Raw genomic sequence first — 17792 nt, 5'->3', positions numbered from 1 at the left:
TATGGTGTCGAGTTGCCAGCAGTTTATTAATACAGGACTTTCCATCAGAAAGTCTTTTTCCTTGAATTTATCTCTATATTTAGGGCAGACACATACTGACCTTTCTATTCATCTGTTTAGGTGTTGGCAAATGTTGGCGGTGAATGTGGCAGCCCTCTCAGCCAGACCCATTTGCATGGAATTGTTGGGAGTTTTGTATAGGTCTTCTACAAGCTAAAGTAAGTTTGCTTTGGTGTAAAGTCCATAAAGATAGTTTCACGTAGTGGTACATTGTACCATGAGGCCTGACAAAGAAGATGACTAACTTATGGTCAGATTTAATCAATGCTAAGGAAATGCTGGGTAGACTACAGGCAGGGGCTAGGTTGGTAAGGATCAGGTAAAAGGACATTAAAGGCTCTAGTGGCTAATTGTGGAACTAATTCTGGGTTACTGGCATTAACGCATTACATCCGAGTGATGCCTCCAGGTGCATCTGCAGTTAACTACTACCAATGCCTCTAGGCATCAGTTATTACTTGTTCATATTTGCATCAATAATTCCAAAACCATGCAATGTACAAGGTTTTAAAAGATTTCATCTTAAAGCTTCCACAATGGCAAACTCAGTTGCATTAACATTTGACCTCTGTCTAATGCAGGTAAATAGATATAAACTGCTATTTTTATGATATTAATTTATATAGATACTATTTTCATATTTTTCTAAATATCTCAGCAACCAAGTAACACAGACGGAACTCCACAGCCACAGCTCTCATTATATTCATCTAGCTCTCGCTAGATGAATATAAAGCTGTTGACAGTATGTGTGCAACTTCAGTGGATGCTGAAATATTGTAAGTTATTTACAAAATATTACAAATGTAATGGTTACTGTGTTTACTGTGACTTGTACAACTCAGTTTAGGACCTAGAACCTAAAGAATACTACCACTATAAAAATAGTTTGTCCTGAAGAGTTTGCCATTTATACTCCTTCCACAGTTTTTTTCATTTGTTTCTATTGTCTTTTGTTTTACAGCTTGAATGAACATTGTTCCTACTCGGGCTGCCCTCCCACTCTACTGCAACCTATTTACTGCTTGGACTGCAATAAACTCCTGAAGTCCCACTGTCTGTTGGCAAAAATGAGCCACTCATTAGTCTTTCAGTGTAGGTGCCCTCCTTTCCTTTGTAGACTCCATTAATAACAATCGCAATAGTAAACTTATATCCTCCGCCCTCTTTCTTGATCTGTCAAAAGCTTTCGATATGGTCAACCACCAGCTCCTACTGTCCACCCTTGAAACCTTGCATCTGGACACCCCAGCACTAACATGGTTCAAAACTTACCTAACTGATAGGAAACAGGCTGTCCTGTGGCAAAATAGACTATCAGACCTCCTTCCCAACACCATAGGTGTCCCTCAGGGCTCAATACTAGGACCACTTCTGTTTTCCATCTTCATTAATGACCTTCACTCAGTTATCCCTCAATCCACCTGCATACAATACGCTAACGACTCCACCTTAATCTGCTCTGATGCCTCCCTCTTCAACCTCCAAACCACCACTCAACTCTGTTTTTCTCTAGTAGAAAAATGGTTTACCGACCTCAAACTCCTACTCAACCCAACCAAAACCAAATTACTATTATTTTTTCCCAACGTCTTCTCTACCCCAGTAAAAGAACTCCCAAACACAGATAATAATGCCTTCTGTATCAAATCCAACAATGGGACTATCATAATCCCTGTCACCAGTACTAAATTACTAGGAGTAACTATTGACCATAAGCTCAAATTTGACATACACATCACCCAAACAGTAAAATCTGTTAACAAAAAACTTGGATCCATGTACAGAATAAAAAATTTTCTTACTCCGACTGCTAAACTTACCATTGCCCGCACACATCTCCTCTCTACACTCCTCTATGCCTCCCCAGTCCTTTCTTTCCTCCATAAACGTGAACTAAACATGCTCTCCCAGGCCTACTACCACATTACTAGATTTATAACAAGTTCTCCATATCGCACCCACCATTGTCATAACCTGAGGCAACTTGGGTGGTTGGAACTGCCCAATCTTCTCAAACTAAACCAACTCTCTGAAGCATGGAAAATAATTAACCAACCAGACAGAACCCCCGCTCTGTGTAGCATACTGATCCCATACACTAACCTAAATAGTCTCCGATCTTCCAACAGCACCCAGATCCTAACCATTAAAGCCAATAATTCTGGTGGCGATGCCCTCTTCGCCAACTCCATTGGCAAGCCATGGAACGCCCTCCCAATCTACCTCAGAAATACAACCTCTCACAAACAGTTCAAAAAGAACCTGAAAGAATATCTCAAGACACTATGGCTATGCCCATGTCCTGAACCTGATTAATCTAATATATCAAACCTTCACACCAAATCCATCCAGTCCCCATCTCCTAATTCTTGTTCCCTTATCACTTATCTTGAAATACATCTTTACCACAAATATAAGATGGTGACTCTTGAACTCGATATACTCTATTAGTAAATAACATTTCTCTGTCATGTTTTACCAGACGATTGATCTTTGTCTCATTATACTTCTATGTAAATTGACTTTTTTACTAATCTTGTAAATGTACAACGTCTACTTTTTTTATACTTTTTGTAACTTGTATTTTTATAACCTGTATTTCTTTATATAACTTGTTTTGATATTTTGTGTTTGAAGATTATGATTGGAGCTTTTCTCCTCGGGCCTCTACTGAAAAAGGATATGCATCCAGCTAGACCAGCCCGGTTAACAAATGTAAAATAAATAATAATAAATAAAAATAGGTGACAGCCTACAGCTTTACCTGTTTTTTTAGTGTGGTTTATGCTTTTTTTATTACTGGGGACTTGCACACTTGCGGACTGACTCTGAGGACATCTCCTTTCCTGGGCAACCAAATGCTCTGGATTATGCGGAATGCACCGCATTTAGCCCTTAACTAGTGCACTGTTCCGCTGTTCCACATTGAAAAGCTTTAGCTCCGCTACACGAGATCGGTTAGCATACCGCAATCGCCGCCAATTGGCATTGCGGTATACAAACCAATCAAATAACTGCTCCGCTGTTCCTCATTGAACAGCACTGGCTGTGCTACAAGGTTTTTGACTGGCTCGTATACCGCAATTACAGCCAATCGCAATCGCGGTATATGAGCCAATCAACGAAGTGTTCCTGAGGGCGGGATTCCACCACATACAGTAAGCTTAAGTTAAATACATTCCAAAAGGAATCGCAATACAGTTACGTTAAACAGTTGTAGAACTGTGTAAAAACAGATGAGGTCACAGTTCTGCTACATATATTGGACCACATTATTTTCTGTTATGTACATATTAGCTTGCAAGTGCCATAATTCGCTGAGCATCAATAACGTTTTTTCAATGCATACATACTATTAATGTTTTAGATATTTAATTATAGGTTATAACTAATTTATGCTTGTGCATATTTTATGAATGTTCTTTTGAATGCTTTAAAATGTGTGTGTTTATGTTGCTTTCGTCATTCTAGAGTGCATTTGGGCAGGTTGTTTCATCCCATGTAACTAAAGAGCTAAGCTGATTCATTCCTTATTTCTTCCTCCTTAAAGCTATTGGAAATAGTTTCTTCCATAGGAAGGAATGCTGCCCTAAAGGGTAAAATAAAATGTGGCATTCTACTATTTGTTTACAGCCAGTTGAAATGGATAACATAATGTAGAGATGCGTCACAAATGTACGAGTAAATCAGATATTACCCACTATGGCCATCACTGAAAGTAAAATGTGCTGCTCCCAAATCCAGCAGTGGAGTTCCCCATGTAATTACCACCCCGCCATTTGTGGAGTCCCCCATGTAATTACCACTCCACCATTTGTGATGCTGGTTTGCACACATCTTGCAAATTAACCACTTGTGTTTTGCTCACAGGTGCAAACTGTCCTGAAGTGCACATGTAAGAGCATGTATGTATGTATGTATGTATGTATATATATATATATATATATATATATATATATATATATATATATATATATATATAATATAGCAACATGCTTACTCATCAGTTATAGTTCATAAATAGGCATAGGTAAACCATAAGAGTTTACAACATATACAGGTTAATTCACTACACCTTCGACGCAGTACATCTATCTACTCAAATGAAGAACTTGATATGACTTAAAAATGAACCCAGAGAAATGGTTTGCAAACTATAGAACGCTTTTTAATCCATGGCTCATTTACTGATTTTAAAAGACTCCTAACCTTAACAGCTATTGCCTCCTCAGGAATGACTTAATGCTTTTTATAAGAATTATGAATGAGAAAACAAAAAATGTAATCACTTAAAGCCAGGTCGAAAGTGAGTCAGAGATTAGGTTCTAAATCTATTATACAAAAATAAGAAATTAGTCCGGCCTATTGTATATCAGTTTATTTTACAGCTACCACACATTTCCAGCACTTTACTGTTTTTGACTGAACAAATGCTTTGCTTATATTGATTTGGCTTTCATCTTCACTGAGTTTAAACAAGCTTGTTAGGCTAGGAATCCATTTGTTTTATATTTCTAACCTATGAACATCAGATGTGCATACATGTGCCAAACTTTTGGGGCTGTTTGTCTGACAGAAACAAACTGAATTATGTTACTGTGTTTTTTTTTTTTTTTTTTCACTTTCATCCCAGTGTTACACATAGAAGGTGGCTGTCTTTTGAGTTAGGGATGAGGAGGTATGCTAGACTGCTAAATTTTCATAGTGCATCTACAAATCTACAAATTTCATCACTACACAGGAGTACTGTGACTGATGTTGGTGACCAAACATCTCCCCCAGACGCACTGAGACAGCAGTTATTTATGCCACCTGCCACAGCTAATTCATAGTTACATGCAAAATGTTCAGCCTTGTTTAAAAATTAAATGTCTCTTCCAAAATGTGGTTATGGTTCATATATACTTCAACTTACTAATTTTGCTTGAAAGACCACTTCAGCTTGGCACTGTGGAAATGGTGCGTTTTCGCTCAGTGTGAAAATAGGGTGTTCCATATTTTGCCTGTTTGTCACACATTGTCAGGGTCTGTGTTCCACATTGACCTCTTTAAGAGGTTGAGACCTATGCTCCTTTCCCCGTAGTGTTTGTTCTTTGATTTCCCCTCTGGTCTTATGCCTTTAGCTTAACCCATTGCTGTTTTTTCCCTCTTACACCACTGGATGGCAGCATAAGTAAGCCTCAATCTTTGCGTACTGCCTCCCCCTTCCCCCCTTTTACTGGAGAAAGGGAATAAATCCATCTTTTCTCTCACACATAATTGATAAATTATAGGAAAACAAATAAAAAACAAAAGAAAAATGAATACATAAAACCCTTAACATCACGGGAATATAGTCTTTCCCCTAACTTCCTTTCTACCCTGTTATAATTTAATAAGTGTTCTCCCTGATGAACACAGTCCAACGTACCTGCTAACGGGCATCCCATTGCTGGACCTTGCTGACTGATTGTTTTTCAGCACCCTTGCCTCTTCCAGATGGGCAAACCCGCTCTGTTTGCCCTTGCTACACTCAGGCTCACACCATCCCTCTACCCTACTCTCATTCCCACCCAACCCCACATCAATTACATTTATAGTTATCCTTGCCACACCTACACACCCAACCACCAATCACACACCTCTTCCTCCACACTCCACCCACTCCTCTCATTAACTATCCCACTCACAACCATCCTCATTACCACCACACACTCCACCCCTCCCTCTCTTCTTACTGCCTACCTCATCTCACTTCCTGACTCCACATCCTTCCATTAAACCCACCTCTCACCACACATAACTGCCTACAACCAACATTCAGGAATTCAAATACACCATTATACTCTCATACATCCTACATTATCTTAAACTCCTGGAGCCCTACCTATACACCCCACCCTCACTCATACTCCTTAACACTCTCCCTAACCTCCCCTCATTAAACACTACACAGCTATGTATCTTTTATTCAACATGTTTCTCTTCACATTTACTCTCTTCCTTTCTCTCCTTCTAAGACTATCATTATTAAACTCAACATATCTACCTCGCCCACCCTCCCCCCTCTACATCACCCCACATTCACACCCTCCCCAGCTATACTGCAATATGTTCTAGTTCTAGGGAACTGATATAATCTAACAAAGGAAAATGGCCCTACTCTCTACACGACAAAGCCTTCCTTGGTACCATGACCACAAATACTTCAGCAGCACAAAAAAGAAGCCCCTACCTAGCAATTTCCCAATTCTCTATAACCTAGTCCTGTGTGGTGATATACATCCTAACTCAGGCCCTTCTCCCCCTTCTCATAATTCCCCCAACTCCACAAAATGCCTAAACATCACCACAATTAATCTCCAGAGCATTAGAAATAAAATTCCCCAACTGCATGCATGGCTAAATCAACATAAACCAAACTTTACTGCCATCACTGAAACATGGCTAAAACCAAAATCAAAGATGCTGAATTTCTACCCCCAAACTACTCCTGCTTCAAAGCTGACAGACTCCATAAAAAAAGTTGTAGACATCACCCTACTATTCCCAAGCATCTTTACAATTACTCCGTATTCTAAACCAATCCCCCCTTTTACACTGCAGAGTAACTTGTTACCTTTCTAAAACTTAATAACTGCAAAAGCCTTTGCATCATTGTCATATGCATACCCCAGGCAACAATACTCCTACTCTAGAAGAAATTCTTCCCTGGACAAGCAACAACATAAAAAACAAAACTATCATTCTAGGCAACATTAATATTAACTGGCTAGACATCTCCAATAATAACCCCTCTACAAATATCAACTTTCACATTTATTCTCAGCTAATCTCTGACATTACCAAATCTGACAATAACAGAAACAAAGGCTCAACCTTAGACTGGACCTTGGTTTCTGATCCTGACAAAATTTCTTCCTCCAGCACACTCCCTGACAGTATTAGCGACCACTCTCCAACATTCATAATACGTAAGCCCACCTCTATACCAAAATACCCTCAATGACATCCTGCAGAAAAACAAGTGGAGCCCACTGACATTTCTTCCACTTAATGAAGCCGTACAATTCTTTCATTCTACATTTCTCAAAATTCTAAATAGTCTTGCCCCACTCAGACTAAAGAGAGTCAAAGCAAAACATGCTTTCTGGCTTGCAAAGTCCACAAAGCAAATTATGTCCTCTAGGGACAAGGCCTGGAAAGTCTGGCAAAAAAAAACAAAACACCTTCTAACTTCATGCAATACAAACAACTTCACAAGCAGGCTAAACGTTTAGTTGTCAAAAACAAAAAAATAATACTTCCAAGCTATTCAAGACCAGCATAAACAAAATCCTAAGCCATTCTGGGGAGCAATCAACTCCCTACTCAACCAAGGAACTAACAATACCCTATGCACAAACCCAGAAAAAAACTCACTCAGAGCTAGCCTCACTCTTTAATAAATACTTTATCGACACCATCACCAAACTTACTACTAACTTCCCACCCATCAACCCAGACCCACTAGGAACACCATCAGCACATACCCCATCAAATCCTCTACCAGTCTTCTCACTATCACCCATTCCCATAGCCACCATCCAAAAACTTTTTCCTAAACTAAAACTATGTACCAATGCCCCAGATAGTTTACCTGCAGAACACCTTCAACTAGCAGTCCCCTCCATTGCATATCCTGTCAGCATCCTCCTTAACAGGTCTAGCCAAGAATCCTGTATACCAGATATCTGAAAGAAAGCATTTGTCATCCTCTTCATAAAGGCGGCAACAACTCCAACATATCAAACCTCTGCCCTATCACCATTCGTTCCCCCATCTCTAAAATACTAGAGAAGTGTATTCATACACAGCTCATAAGTCATCTGGTAAAACACCAAATGCTTTCCCCCACTCAACATGGCTTTAGGCCTGGATGTAGCACCAACACTGCCCTCATTTCATCCTTAGATACAATAAACAGAGCTTGTGATGCTGGATCCTTAGTCTCCGCACTCTTTCTTGATTTATCAAAGGCATTTGACACCATTTCCCACTCCCTACTGCTTACTAAAATCTCTAACCTCAGCCTATCTCCACCTACCCTACAATTGTTTACTATCTCAGCAATAGGCAGCATTCTTCCACCACTTTCTTTACTACTAACACAGATGTTGCTCAAGATTCAATTCTGAGTCCTCTCCTTTTCAGTATATTTGTCAATAACTGTCATAATACTCAAACACACAGTACCATCATCCAATATGCAGATGGCTCAACTATCATCTACTCTTCTAAATCTATCACTGTATTACAGTGTTTTACCCAAGAAGCATTTACCTCTACCGAGCACTGGATGTCCCAGAACCACCTTGCCCTTAACTCCCAATAAAACAAAACTGTTATTATTTACCCCCACAAAATCTAGCCCTGTTGACAAGTCTCTAGTTACTGTTTGTTACCACAACACTATCACTGAAGTTGTCCCTAGTACCAAATTGCTAGGTGTCATCACTGATAACAAATTAACCTTTGACCTTCACATCCACAGTAACATCAAAAAACCCATCAAAAGCTAGGTACCCTTTATAGGCACCGCTAATTCTTTAGTATCTCTGCTAAAAAGGCCTTGGCCTCATCCTTCCTACTTCCAACTCTTCCATACGGTGCCCCCATCCTCACCAACCTAAAATCCTCCTTAAAAAATAAACTAGACACTTGCTACAACAAAGTCACTAAATTTGTTACAAACAAACTTTTCTACCCGCCACTGCTCTTCTCTGCATCAACTAAATTGGCTAGAATTCCCCCACCATCTTACTTATCTACAGTTAACTTCAGCCCACAAGATAATCTACAACCTGAAAGCTGCTCTTCCCTCTCATACATACTGACCATGTACTACCCCAGTTGCCACCTCAGGTCTGAAAACAAAATGTTATAGTCTGTTGAGAAACCCAAACTCTCAGCCAGCCAAATGTACTCTCATGCTGTCTCCAAGTTATGGATCAATCTTCCTCCTTTACTCAGGACAATCAGTAATCCTGCTTCCTTTAAAAAAATCTCTCACATTACATCTCTCCTTTCACTGGCTATTTTCCTGTACCCCAACAAATATCCCCAACACATGTCTTCCCACTCTGGAGCGTCAACCTCTACCAATCATTTAAAATATTCCCCTCTTCCTCTCTGTACCATTCTGACTCCTTGCTGTCACCTTGACTGACTCTTCCTCCTTCAGCCTTTCTATCTCCTGCTTTCTACCCTGAAGTCAGCTCTCCTCAACTAAGAACTCTACAAACATATTTATACTCATGTGTTATTTCGAATACATGGCATCATTACTTCCATATTTATACCTGACTGTAAAACATTTTATTGTTGTTTCTGCTATTACTTTCTTTTCATGTGATAGTACTGTTCAAAATACTTCATTCTATGTATGAATATATTTCACTCTTGATGTAGTTAAGGATCATTTGTATGTAATTAATGAAATGATAGTACTGCTTAAAATTTTCCTATGTATTAACATTTTTACCTTTGTATGTAATTAATGTGGAGCTTTTCTCCCTGGGCCTCCACTGAAAATGGACTCTTCATAGGCCCAGTGAACTTTCACAGTCAACAATTGCAATAAATAAAAATAAATAAATAACCCCTTTATGAGCATTTGTTTGAAATGTAAGGACATAATTTGATTCTGTCAAAAGGCTTAGGCTCTGCCCATTGGAAGTTACTGTGCAAACGTCCCAAGCTTCATTGGAGTGAATGAGTTAAACTCTAAAAGAGCTGAGCATACACATTTTTAGAGGTGTCAGTGTATTATTTTATGCCTGGGTAATTGAAATCACTTAGCAAGAAGGTATTCATTTGATATGTAATCCCTCAGTGGTGTTCAGTTAATTTCTTTTCTTAAGAAATTGCTATTGATTTAACATATATACAATATATGCACAGAAAGGAAGAAATTCAATGTCACATACTCTTACCCAATGCAAGAAATACATTGACTCATCAGAGTGCAATTAACAAATTAAGAATTTTGGTATTTTAATAGAAACATTTCAAGACTGTCCCAACAACCAAATGTCTTAGCATGATTTACAGATTTTATTCTAATCAACATTTTTTAGTTTTACATAGCATTGCTGTTAAATTTAAAAATTCTTTGAGTGCAGGAACTAAGTTTGATTTCCAATTTTTTGTAATAATATTTCTAGCTACTGCCAGGAGACACCAAAACATTTTTGTTCTTTGGCTTTTACAGATAAAGGAAGTGGAACATTCATTAGTATTGTTGATCTAGTTAAAGAACAATTATCAAACTATAACTCCTTAAAAATACGTATCTCTTCCCAAGAAACAATTATGTTTTCCCAATCCATAAACATATGTGCTCAATCAGCTTTTACATCTTTACCACATCTCCAACAAACTGAAGTAGTCATTTTAGTAACTTAGAAATTTCATAAGGGGTATCAAACATTCTATGTATACATTTCCAAATAAAAACTTTCCAGTATAAACTTGAAGATGTTTGACTAACAGACTTAAGTGAAATTTAAATCATCAACAAATGAGCCACTCAATCCTCTATCGGAAAAGTTTCAGAATTTTGCATCAAAGTTATTATTTATAATTAATTTATATATATTGTACAAGCTTCCATTGTAGGTCAATTTATCTTCAGTGATAGCATTCATATATTAATGTAATGGAATAGTTTTCTTTTCCTCTTCATTTGTATTACCTACAAACTGATTTAATGTATTACTGATGGATAATATTAACTGATTAGCAGATTCATCCAACTTAAAATATCTCATTAAACATTCTGGTGGCTTAGCTTTCCCTTTTTCAAAGTAACCAGACCATAACACTAACCCATTCCTTTTAAGTACATTAATTTTAACATTGTTCCAAGCTTCCACAAATCTAGAGGTGTGTGCTATGGAAAAGCACAAACATTTCTATTTTTTTCCTTTTTTAAAACTTTTTCAAACTTCTATTAGGATAATAGGCTTATTTAAATGAGAAATTTGCTGATTGTTAAGTTTATCAGTAACATTTTTCTTTAAATCCTTATAAATTTTGAAATCATTCAGATTACTATTTTTAGCGTTAAGATTTTCTTGGAATTTTTTAAAAATATTAAGCATTTCTTCTATGTCTGAATTAAGCTCATTATTGTGAGTATTTGAGATGTTACCGATTTGTGCCTTTTTTGCTTAACATCCTACTTCTATTAGCTAATCTGTGAAGATTTTTGGAGTTATCACATAATTATGCAATTTTAATTTTTCTAAATAGCTATCTCCACTTTATATGTCAAAATTGTTTGATACTTTACCATTAATTTTCTAATGACTTCAGTATTATCTAGTTCTTGTTGTTCAAACCTTTCTTTATGTATATCTTGCATTTCTAATAACTTTTTATCCCACTCTTTCTTTTTATTACTAGAATATGCATTTTTTAAGAAATCCCATAGTATGACTATACTAACTGCCATCATCATTCAAAGATAAAAAATTCTCAATTTGTTCCTTAAGGTAAATCTTAAATTCTTTTAATTTCATCATATATATATTGGAATCATGTTAATAATCTGGCATTTACTTAAATCCATTGGTGTATTAAAAGTTAGTGCATTATGATCAGGTAAAGGCTATGGAAAAGTTTTAAAATAATTTTATTAAGTAAATCTGTGGAAGCATACATCCTATCGATTCTAGTTTGCATCCTATTTGTATAAGAAAAATGGGTGAAAAACAATGACATCTTCAGCTTTTATTATTAAATCAATTATATTATTTTTATTAATTCATCTGTTTAGTGCTTTAGGTGATGGCAGAATGTTAGCTTTCATATTTTCACTTGTATCTTCTATACTAGATATGCAGTTAAAATCTCCAGTTAAAATTAAACTACCCTTACAATAATTTTGTAATAAGTTTAAGTGATCTTTAGCCACTCTTTCACTCATTTCAGGGATCCAGTAAAAAATCGTTATTGCTTAGAGTTTCCCATTATATTTAATTGCTACAAATAGGTTCATAGGTTCATACTAGGCTATCTGCCCGAGGGCATTTACAAGCCTAGCCCATCATTTTGTGGCTTACGCCACCCCTTTAGTATGGGGAACTATACCCATTATTTTGCTGTGCCTCTGTCGAGCAGTGACACTGAGGTAATCCCTGGGGTATATCTGCGATCTCCCATCCATTGGTCAAGATTTCTCTTGAACAAGGCCAGCGAGGTGCTCTGCCTCACATGTACCGGTATTTTGTTCCACAGCATAGGGAGTCTTTGGGTGATGAATCTATCCCTCCAGCACGTCCTATTAATAGCCGTGTCAAGGTTTAAGTCTCCCGCCCTTGTGGCTCTGATGGATCTAGATTTTTTGAGGTGAAGCATATTCATCAAATCTGGGTTTGACATGGCCTTGTATGTTAGGCAAAGGTCATCTCTGAGCAGCGTGCGACTGAATAGAGCTGGAGTTCTTTCAGTCGGGCAGCATAGGACAGATTTTTGAGACCCTTTATCCTTTTGGTGAGGAACTTTGTGGCCTCTCCAGCTGCTGCAAGTGTCGGGTCAGATACATTCCGAATGGGGCATTGTACTCAATCATTGGTCTGATGAGTGATGAGTAAAGGGAGACTATGACCTCCCTTGATCTAGATGAGAATCCCTTCATGATAAGGTGGGCAATGTAGAAGGTCTTCCTAACTACTTTAGCTACATGGGTGTCGAATGACAGACTACTATCAACCTGGGTCCCCAGGTCCCTGATAACTTCTTCTGTGCTCAGTGGATTGCCACCTATTTGGTAGCTAGGGGTAACCTTGTTTTTCCCGAAGGGTATGACTATGCTTTTTTGGCATTTAACTTTAGGGCGTGGCTCTGGCACCAGTTATCCGCTTCTGTGAGACCCTTCTGAAGGATATCTGTGTCAGATGTGTTTTCTACTATGGCGCCCAGTTTGCAGTCATCTGCAAACTTTGTCAGCCATAACCCTCCTGTGTTTGCTTGTACTTCGGAAAAGTAGATGCCAAACAAGAGTGGGCCCAGGACTGAGCCCTGTGGGACACCACTTGTGACAGGCTTTGAGTCTGACATGGCGCCAGCAACTCTGACCCTGTGGGTTCTGTCACTCAGACAGTTTGCAACCCATCTTGTGATGTATGGGTTGACATTTAAGCTGATGAGTTTTTCAATGATACCCGAGTGGGGTATTGTATCGAAGGCCTTAGCCAGATCGAGGTAGGCTGTATGGACTGCCTTTCCCTCATCAATGGCTTTGATGACTGTTTCGAAAAAGTCAACCAAGTTTAAAAGGCATGATCTACCTTTGACAAAGCCAAACTGGGTTGGATCCAAAGTCTGCAAATTCCCTATGTCTTTATTTATGAGGTCCATTATGATCCTCTCCATGGCTTTGCAGATAAGGCTTGTCAAGCTAATGGGCCGGTAATTTCCAGGGTCGGTGGAGGCACCGCCTTTGTGAAGTGGTACCACAGTTGCAGTGCGCCACTCCCTGGGTACGTATCCAGAGGTAAGACTTTGATTAAACAGCTGTTCTAGCTGTGGGTTTAATTCCTCATTGAGTTCATGGAGCACACAGCCGGGGACACCATCAGGTCCCATGGATGCTGTGTTTTTTGCTTTGGAGAGAGCAGTTCTCACTTGGGCGCTGGAGATGTTTGGGGGCTGCAATCGCTTGGTATAGATATCTCTCCTTTGGGGAGGGGAGTTTGCACTGAACCTGTCAGCCAGTATGTTGGCAATGTCTGTAGGATCAGTAATCTTCACATCATTTTGAACTAGCTCTGAGCATATCTGGGAGTTTCCTCCCAGGTTTCTAACATAGCTAAAGAAGGCCTTATGATTGTCTTTTGAGTCTTTAGCTATTTTTCTCTCGAAATTTGCTTTGGATGATTTTATGAGATCTCTTAGTTTTTACTTATAGTGATCAAGGGTGTCTTACCTTTTAAGGATTTTGCTCTATCTTGTAGTAGCTTCCTCCTTTTGTTGTAGAGTTTGTTTATGGCTGGGGTCCACCAGACTGGACGCTTGCCTTTGGTACAAAGAGTCTTTGTTTTGCTTGGGATTGCCTTATCCATGCAGTCCTGCAGGTGCTGGTAGAAGGCATTTGTAAGTGATTCAGCGGCTTGAGTACTGTTTTCCACTGCTCGGGGGCCTTAAAGGAGACCACACTAGTCTTTAGAAGTGTGAAGTCGGCTTTTGAAAAGTTCTTTACTGTGGTCTTTTTTATTTCAGGTGGGTGTGGGATGAGGACCTCCAGCGAGATTAGTTTGTGGTCTGATCTCACCAGTGAGGGGTACACCTCTGATGTTGAACATTGTGCTCCCATGTTCGTGATGATGAGATCAAGTATGTTATCTCCTCTTGTGGGGATGGTGACTAGTTGTTCCATGGCATTTGAGTTTATGAATTCCAGGAACTTTTGGGCTAGGGTGTTTGGGCTTGAGTAGTGTTCCCAGTCTATATTAGGGTAATTGAAGTCACCTAGTATGATGGTGTTTGGTGATACATTTATCCCCTCTAGTGTTTTCAGGAAGGCCATGTGAGGTTCCTGAGTTTGTGAGGGTGGCCTGTAACATGCTACAATTTGCAGAGCAGTCTTGCCTATGGTTAATTGCACCTGGATGGTCTCCGATGCATCGTGTGTTGCCACCAGTCTTGAGGTGTGGGTGTCCTTGATGAATATGGATACCCCCCCTCCTTTCTTGGTATTGTCCGGATTTTGGGGCCGGAACGCATGATATGAGGTAAAACCTGATAGCGCTTGGGTGCTCTCAGGAGCCTTGAACCAGGTTTCTGTCACAGCACAGACATCGATGTTCTCCATACTGAGAAGGGCCTCGAGTGCGTGCATTTTGAGATTTAGACTTCTGGCATTGAGCAGCATTACCCTTAGTTTTTTTCCTTTTTTGTCTTCTAGGGTGGTAGGTTTAGAATTTGAGCCTTGCCTAAAAAAGGCACTATGGGGGTGGCAAGAGCCTTTGCCAATATCCGGAATCCCAGGGGTGACAGGTGCAAGCCGTCCCTTGCGAAGCAGCGTGGCTTGTCCAGCATGTCATCCCAGGCAGACAGACACTGGATCCCCTTTGAATGACACCAGTGTTTAAGCCAATTGTTAAAGCTGATCATCTTATCTCTGTATTGTGGCATCATTCTTGGTGAAGGTAGGATACTGCTCAAGGTCAGGGTCATACCTGCCTGGGCTACATAATCAGAGAGCTCCTCAATGTCTCTTTTCATGTAGTCCAAGGAGGTGCCTCAGGTCGTTTACACCAGCATGGACAATGACTGAGTCATATTTGTACCTGCTGTTGAGAGACCTGAGTGCTTGCTATGTGGCGGATTCTAGCGCCCGACAGGCAGCTTACTGTGACCTTCTCCTTACTCAGTCTGGTGAGCGGACGCCAGTGTGTCTGACTATGGAGTCACCAATGACTAGTGTGTCTGGCATTGTGTTTGGCCTTAAGGGCTGTGACTGTTTGACACTCTGACTGTGAGGTCTATGTGTTACAGGTGTTGTGTTCTGAGGTGGTGGTTGTTTGGGTGTCTGCTTTGGTGGCCTCTGCTGTTTTGGTAGATTTTGATCAGAGCCTCGAGTATGTCTTTGTGTGTTTATGTGTATGATTTGAGGTTGTAATGGTACTATGTGAGACTGGGTCTATAGTGTGTGTGGTAACCTTCTCCTCCTGACTGGTCTTGCCAGTCCTATGTTGAGAGAGCTCAACCTCCAGTTTGGCCGTATAGTTGCATCTCTCGCATGTATTTGTGTTTTGTGGGAGGAGGAGAGGGTTGTCTGTGTACATGAGGCAATTGTAACATTGCCTCAATATTCCCAGGTTCACCAGCTGAGCAGGAGAGGACACTAGCAACTGATCCCTCGACATGCTAGAAGGAATAGACAAAAACTTTAAAACGATTCCGGGGGATGTGGGTGACCGAGAAATGGGGGGGTTGCCTTTTTGGGGTACTATCTATGACAAGAGTGCCGTATCAAGGTAATAAGTACTGTAGGAGCAAGTGCTACGTTTAACAGATAGAGAATAGTCTACTTGGAGTCAAGTACAGATGATCTTTTTAATTATAGGATACGCTGATTAGATCAGTAGTATAGTTCGAGGAAGGTAGTTTTAAGGGAAAATTTGAAGAGTGGACTTTAGGTAGCCCGAATAGTTTAAACCTGCTTAACCGGAGCTGCCCTAGTGTGCAACAGTGGCAACTCCGTGCTAAATCGCGCTAATGCGCGCTAAAGCGTGCTTTATAGCAGGGGGCTGGAAAAGACAGGAAATGACCCAAAATGGCCAATAAACTACAAGTTACTGCCTTAAACCACTCCTCTGAGGACAAATGAAGGAGTTATGGAAATGACCCCTAGTGGCAAATAAAACACCAGTTTCAAGTCAGTAACCACCTCTACGGGGGGCAGGGAAGCTGCTCAATGTTAGTCACTGCCACTGATGAACACAGAGACCCTCCTTCAGCCCAAGAAAAATGGCGTCACAGAAACTTTCAAACAGTTCAGGAACAGCAAGCCTGTAACTGAACTTTTAACTCTCAGAAAAGTGGGAAAAAGCAAGATTTTTTTTTGTTTTTGTTTTTACAGAGATAGCAGAGGTTCACAAGTAATATCAAGTTATAACAGTGCAGTAAATGACCCCACACAAGAGTGCTAGGTCAAGGACAGAAAATATGCAAGTTTTAAGAAAAACGATTTAAAATTAAGTGCAAACAGGAAATTCAGCAAACAGCTTTTGGTTGTGCTCTAAATACAGCTACTAATACAGAAATCAAGTTTAACAAGCCAGAAAATGCTCAAGCTAGGCAGCTATGCAGAAAAACTTAGCAAATAAACAGAGAAAAAATACTTAAAATCTCAAAAGTGGCTCCCTTCTTCTCTCAGCGTTTTTTCCTCTTGGAGGGTGCTTCACCAACAGCCAACAAGCCTGAAAAGATGCTCAAACCATGAGGCAACTAGGTTTTAAGAGAGAAAGATGAAGGAGTTATGGAAATGACCCCTAGTGGCCAATAAAACTACAGTTTCAAGTCAGTAACCACCTCTACAGGGGCAGGGAAGCTGCTCAATGTTAGTCACTGCCACTGATGAACACAGAGACCCTCCTTCAGCCCAAGCAAAAATGGCCTCACAGAAACTTTCAAACAGTTCAGGAACAGCAAGCCTGTAACTGAACTTTTTTAACTCTCAGAAAAGTGGGAAAAAAGCAAGATTTTTTTTTTTTGTTTTTGTTTTTAACAGAGATAGCAGAGGTTCACAAGTAATATCAAGTTATAACAGTGCAGTAAATGACCCCACACAAGAGTGCTAGGTCAAGGACAGAAAATATGCAAGTTTTAAGAAAAACGATTTAAAATTAAGTGCAAACAGGAAATTCAGCAAACAGCTTTTGGTTGTGCTCTAAATACAGCTACTAATACAGAAATCAAGTTTAACAAGCCAGAAAATGCTCAAGCTAGGCAGCTATGCAGAAAAACTTAGCAAATAAACAGAGAAAAATACTTAAAATCTCAAAAGTGGCTCCCATCTTCTGTCAGCGTTTTTCCTCTTGGAGGGTGCTTCACCAACAGCCAACAAGCCTGAAAAGACGCTCAAACCACGAGGCAACTAGGTTTTAAGAGAGGAAGATGAAGGAGTTATGGAAATGACCCCTAGTTGCCAATAAAACTACAGTTTCAAGTCAGTAACCACCTCTACGGGGCAAGGGAGC

Source organism: Protopterus annectens, chromosome 6.part1 (assembly GCF_019279795.1).
Source record: "Protopterus annectens isolate FY-2018-M chromosome 6.part1, PAN1.0, whole genome shotgun sequence".
Classification (NCBI taxonomy): domain Eukaryota; kingdom Metazoa; phylum Chordata; order Ceratodontiformes; family Protopteridae; genus Protopterus; species Protopterus annectens.
Note: the sequence above shows the minus strand (reverse complement) of the source record.